The following is a 6,859-nucleotide window of genomic DNA, read 5'->3' on the forward strand; positions in this document are numbered from 1 at the left end:
GACCCCAGGGCTTAAGTGATCCTTCCACCTCAGCCTCCCTAGTAGCTGGGACCACAGGCATAGACTGTGATGCCTGGCTAATTTTTGTATTTTTAGTAGAGATAGGGTGTCACCATGTTGCCCAGGCTGATCTCGAACTCCTGACCCCACGTGACCCACCTGCCTCAGCCTCCCAAAGTGCTTGGGATTGCAGGCCTGTTATGTTTTGATGTTGAAAGCAGAAATAAGTCTTTGTGCTTAGAGAGACCTGGTCTCTACAAAAAGAAGAAAAAAAAAATCAGCCAGGCACAGCAGCATGTGCCACTAGTCCCAGTTACTGAGGAGGCTGAGGCAGGAAGATCACTGGAGCCCAGGAGTTTGAAGTTGCAGTGAGCTGTGATCACTGCACTCCAGCCTGGATGAGAGAGCAAGACCCTTTCCCCCAAAAAATAGCTACAGAATGAGGTTATTGGTTACTAATGTGAAGATAAGTTTAAGAGTAACGAAGATAGACCACACAGTGACTGATGCCTGTAATCCTAGGACCTTGGGAGGCCAAAGCAGGAGGATTGCTTGAACTCAGGAGTTGGAGTACAGACTGAGCAACCTAGCGAGACCTCATGTATACTACAAAATTTAGCTGGGCATGGTGGTGCACACCTGTAGTCCCTAGCTACTCAGAAGGATCACTGGAGTTCAGAGAAAAAAAAAAAAAAAAAGAGTAGCCAAGATGAAGGAAGGGATGGTTGTGGTGAGATTTGCTAAAGGACTATCTTTGACTCTTCTGGAAGTCAGTATGGTTGTTAGAGGAAAGTTTTCTCTCTTTTTTTTTTTTTTTTTTTTTGAGATGTAGTCTCGTTCTGTCATCCAGGCTGGAGTCAGTGGCGCAATCTCAGTTTACTGCAACCTCTGCCTCCCGGGTTCAAGGGAGTGATTCTCCTGCCTCAGCCTCCTGAGTTGCTGGGACTACAGGTACGCACCACCATGCCCGGCTAATTTTTGTATTTTTAGTAGAGATGGGGTTTCACCATATTGGCCATGCTGGTCTGGAACTCCTGACCTTGTGATCCACCTGCCTCGGCCTCCCAAAGTGCTGGGATTACAGGTGTGAGCCACTGCGCCTGGCCAGGATATAAGTTACAATAAATGAAGACCTAAGCTGTAGTAGTACAACATAAAACAAGATTTAAGGTTTTTATAAATTGACCTAGGACAAGTTGTTTATGGAGTGCAGTGTGTGTGAAAGGGACTTGGAATGGGCAAGTGTAAGGTATCCTTTGTTCCCCTGTGGACACCTAGTGGTGAAATGTAATTCTTCAGTTGGAGGGGGGACTGCAGCTAATGACAGTTTCCTCTCTAGAGGATCAGACATCTTTACATGAATTTGTAGTCTTGTTAAATTAAGCAGATACTGGCCATTAATGCTTTACTCTGTAATGATTTCCTCCTTAAGAAAATAAGGCCCATGGAGAACTAAAACGTAGTTTTTCTCATTCTCTCAGTATAAAAAAGGTGTGTGTGTGTGTGTGAGAATACCTGTTCTAGGGAGAGCTCATTAGCTGGGGTCTACCTCTAGCATATAAGAGTATTTATAGGGAGAGCCTGAACCCTGCCCTTGACCCACCTGAAGAGGCAAGTGCTTAATTCTGCCAGTTGCCAGTGGTGCCTTGTTTGACTCAATAGAGACACCTGTAGAATAGCTAGACAGAGGCTAATCTTTTAGTTGAATTCCATAAATATTTATTGCATGCCACTTTTTTGGTCCAGCACTGAGACAAGTGCTGAAAATTTTTAGATGTAATTCAGTTCTTATATTTATGGTCTTTTGTGGGGGTGCAGGGGAGACAGGGATGTTAAATAAGTAAGATAACAGATAAAGTAAGCAGTTGTTTCTTGGACTGAAGCAGAAATGAACAAGGTGAGCCTGGAACATCTTGTTATATCAGTAAGCAAAGAAAGTAACAGACTACTGGGGTTTTGTCAAAAGGATTTAAGAGCCAGCAGGAAGAGGCTCTCACGCCAAGGTTAGAACAATTTGAGTATCACTAAGAAAAGTTGCAATGAAGTGAAACATAAAAATAAGTTGAAATCCATGAGTTCACAGTGACAACCAAGAAACCTAATTTCCCCACTTTTGATTATGGAACTAATTGTGAAAACTAGTAAATTAAGGAAAAGAGCTGAGCATTTAACTGGTCTTCCCTTATATATATAGTTACATTGCAGTGTAACGTGGTACTTGTTAAAAGGGGAATTTTCTTACTATAGAGGTATTCCAACTAAAAATGAAAAGACAGAAGTAAAATAATAGACCTTTAATGAAATTAGAGATTTCGGTAACGATCATCAGTGGCTACTAACATGACAAAAGAGCCAACCGAAATTATGTTTGGAATTCATATGTTAATATTTTAAATTCTGATGGCAGTACACATCACCTGTTGTAGAAAAATGAAACAGCCTGGGTGAAAGGCTCATACTTGTAATCCCAGTGCTTTGGGAGGGCAAGGTGGGAAGATCACTTGGCTCAAGGAGTTCGAGACCAGCCCGAACAATATACATAGCAAGGGTGCCATTTCTACAAAAATCATTTTAAACTAGCTGTGTGTGGTGGTGAGCACCTGTAGTCCTAGCTGCTTGGGAGGGTGAGGCAGGAGGATTGCTTGGGCTCAGGAGTTTGAGGTTACAGTGAGCTATGATAGCACCACCACACTCCAGCCTGGGGAACAGAGTGAGATCCTATGTCAAAAAAACTGAACTTGAATTGGATTAAATGGGACAAAGGAATACATTAAATTACATCACAGGGAAGCAATTAGTAAAATCTAGAATGTAGGAGACGCTACGGGACCAGTGGTCCAGTTTCTAAAATAAATTGCAAAGGGGAAAAAAGGCAGGGAAGCCTAAATTGAAAGGAACTTGGACATGTCAAACAATGTGGGTGTGACCCTTGGTTCCTGACTCAGATAAACTTTAAAGTTATGAGACTATTGGGAAAAGCATACTCTTTTTTGCTATAAAGATGTTAAAAGGTGTGACAATGATATATTTTGTAGTATAATCCTTTTAGAAGTATATACTTTGAGTCAGCTGGGTGCAATGTCTCATGCCTGTAATCCCAGCACTTTGGGAGGCCGAGGCGGGCAGATCATGGTCAGGAGATCGAGACCATTCTGGCTAACACGGTGAAACTCCGTCTCTACTAAAAAATACAACAAAACAAAAAACAAAAAAAGCCAGGCATGGTGGCAGGTGCCTGTAGTCCCAGCTATTCAGGAGGCTGAGGCAGGAGAATGGCGTGAACCTGGGAGGCGGAGCTTGCAGTGAGCAGAGATTGTGCCACTGCATTCCAGCCTGGGCAACAGAGCAAGACTCCGTGTCAAAAAAAAAAAAAAAGTATATACTTTGAGTCAAATTATGAATTCTAGAATTTGCTTCAGAATAATCCAGAAGGTAGGGAAAAATGTCATAAAAGAGATGAAGGCCAGGCACAGTGGCTCACACCTGTAATCCCAGCACTTTGGGAGGCTGAGGTGGACGGATCACTTGAGCTCTAGAGTTTGAGACCAGCCTGGCCAACATGGCAAAACCCTGTCTCTACTAAAAATACAACAATTAGCTGGGTGTGGTGGTACATGCCTGTAACCCCAGCTACTACTTGGGAGGCTGAGGCAGGAGAATCGCTTGAACCTGGGAGGCAGAGGTTACAGTGAGCTGAGATTGTGCCACTGCACTCTAGTCTGAGTGACAGAGCAAGACTGCAAAAAAACAAAAAAGAACAAAAAGATGAAGTTGCTAAATGGAACATTAAGATGTTAAAAAATAAGAGCGTAGGGACGGGTGCCGTGGCTCATGCCTGTAATCCCAGCACTTTGGGAGGCCAAGGCGTGCAGATCACCTGAGCTCAGGAGTTCGACACCAGCCTGGGCAACACAGTAAAACCCTGTCTCTACTAAAAATACAAAAAATTAGCCAGGTTTGGTAGCGTGCGCTTGTAGTCCCAGCTACTCCAGAGGCTGAGGCAGGAGAATCGCTTGACCCTGGAAGGTGGAGGATGCAGTGAGCTGAGATCGTGCCACTGCACTTCAGCCTGGGCAACAAAGCGAGACTCCAGCTCAAAAAGAAAAAAAAAAAAAAAGAGCGTAAGAAGTTGAGTGAAATGATCTGTGTGAGCTGAGTGGGGAAGGTATACCAAGGAGGTAGATGGTAGACCAAGGATGCTAAATAAATGCACAGGATTGAGGGGATGGCAAATGGCAAAGGGGTGACCGGTAGGATATGACTTGAAGCCATTTAAGCTAGTAAAATTTCCATGTAATGGTTAACCCTCTTTGGGACAGACTCCAAGGAACCAGTGAAAGCGATGGACCACTTTCCTAAAAATAATCAATATTCACAATCTTGCACTTTATAATCAGTCCCTTATGGACTCTCCACCCCACACCCCCATCACCTTTGACCCTAATCTTCACTTTCTCAGTCAGGGGCTTCAACAATCTGTTTAAGAGCCTGTGAGTTTGGCAGAACATTTTACTTTCCCATTCCTGATTGCAGTGATGATGCCTACATTAAAGGTTGGTTTGATGTTCAGCTGCAGTCTTTAGTTAATCAAGACAGATTACCTGACCTGCTGTAACAAAAATGGCTCCTTCTCATAGGTTTAACTATAAGAAATTGGTGATATTCAATTGTTTATCTACTCAAATGCCTGTTTCAGCAATTCTGTAATTGCTAAAGTAAAGCTCCTGCATGCTGTTCAGAGTGCAGGGCACCCTATAGCTCCTTCATCTGTTCCCAGGGCTTTCACTCATTTTGTGTTCTGATACTAGAGGTGGGGAAAGGGAGAAGACAAAGCCCTTACAAAGTGGCCTTATGAGCCGGGCACGGTGGCTCATGCCTGTAATTCCAGCACTTGGGAGGCCGAGGCGACGGACTACGAGGTCAGGAGTTCAAGACCAGCCTCACCAAGATGGTGAAACCCCCGTCTCTACTAAAAATTCAAAATTTAGCCGGGTGTGGTGGGATGCACCTGTAATCCCAGCTACTCAGGAGGCTAAGGCAGCAGAATCGCTTGAGCCTGGGAGGCAGAGGTTGCAGTGAGCCAAGATTTCACTATTACACTCCAGCCTGGGTGACAGACACTGTCTCAAAAAAATAAAACAAAAAACCTGGCCTTATGACCAGAGAAGAGAATAGAGTTGCAATGGTATCTGAAGTGGTGAAGGGTCTCTTGAATATTGGTTATTTCCAAAATTTGAATTGTTTCTTCATACCCAGTCTTCTCATGCACTGTTTGAAAGAACTTGCTTTTATTTCTGCTGCTCCATTTTGCTGTAGTCACTACTATAAATGTGGATCAAAGAAATGCAACGTCTTGATTTCCCTGAGAATTGACACATTATGTATACATGTATGTAGTATTTCTACTGATAATGTATACCTCACTCAACACAAATAATCAGGCTGGGCACTGTGTCTCATGCTTGTAATCCCACCACTTTGGGAGGCTGAGGTGGGATTGCTTGAGGTCAGGAGTGTGAGACCCTGTCTCTACCAAAAAAAAAAAAAATAAAAGAAAAAAAAAATTAGCCTGGCATAGTAGCGTGCGCCTGTGGTCCCAGCCACTCCACAGGCTGAGGTGAGAGGATCACTTGAGATCGAGAGGTTGAGGCTGAAGTTAGCTGTGATGGCACCACTGTACTCCAGCCTGTATGACAGAGTGAGACCCTGCCTCAAAAGAAAAAGACATATATAAGCCAGGTGTGGTGGTGTGCACCTGTAGTCCTAACTACTTGGGAGGCTGAGGCAGGAGGATTGCTTGAGCCCAGGAGTTTGAGGTTGCAGTGAGCTATGAATGCACCACTGCACTATAGCCTGGGTGACAGCAAGACCCTGTCTCAAAAAACAACATAACAAAAGGAGGCCGGGTGCGGTGGCTCACGCCTGTAATCCCAGCACTCAGGGAGGCTGAAGCCGGTGGATCACCTGAGGTCAGGAGTCTGAGACCAGCCTAGCCAACAAGGTGAAACCGCATCTCTACTGAAAATACAAAAATTACACTGGGCACAGTGACTCAAGCCTGTAATCCCAGCACTTTGGGAGGGCGAGGGGAGTGGATCACCTGAGGTCAGAGGTTCAAGACCAGTTGGACAACATGGTGAAACCTCGTTTCTACTAAAAGTCCAAAATTAGCTGGTTGTGGTGGCAGGGTGCCTGTAATCCCAGCTACTAGGGAGGCTGAGGCAGGAGAATTGGCTTGAACCTGGGAGGTGGAGGTTGCAACTGAGATCGCACCACTGCACTTCAGCCTGGGCAACAGGAGACTGTCTCAAAAAAAAAAAAAAAAAATTAGCTGGGTGTGGTGGTGGGCACCTTTACTCAAGAGGCTGAGGCAGGAGAATTGCTTGAACCCAGGATGCAGAGGTTGAGGCTGCAGTGAGCCAAGGTCACACCACTGCAATCCAGCCTGGGCAACAGAGAGAGACTCCATCTCAAAACAAAAACTAAAAAAAAAAAAAAAAAAATACATAAAATAACAAACCCCAAAACAGGAGGTTGGTGTAAGAGGGATACCGTAAGTTCTTGGGACCTAAGCAAGTACTTACAATCACAAAAGGGAGGCTCTACTAAAGAATAAAACCAATCATTTCTTTTTGCCTTTTGTGATAGTTAATTTTGTGTGTCAGTTTGGCCATTGATGCCATTTAACTGGTTAAACATTTGTCTGTCTCCAGAAGAGATTAGTATTGAATTGGAGATTGCTCTGCTTTGATGTGAGTGGACATCATCTAATCAGTTAAGGGCCCATATAGAACTGCCAGAGCTAAGACATCCATATTCTAACTTTGGACTAGGACACCATTGTGTTCCTGGTTGCTGC

The sequence above is a fragment of the Theropithecus gelada genome, chromosome 6 (genome assembly GCF_003255815.1).
Source record: "Theropithecus gelada isolate Dixy chromosome 6, Tgel_1.0, whole genome shotgun sequence".
In the NCBI taxonomy this organism is placed as follows: Eukaryota; Metazoa; Chordata; class Mammalia; order Primates; family Cercopithecidae; genus Theropithecus; species Theropithecus gelada.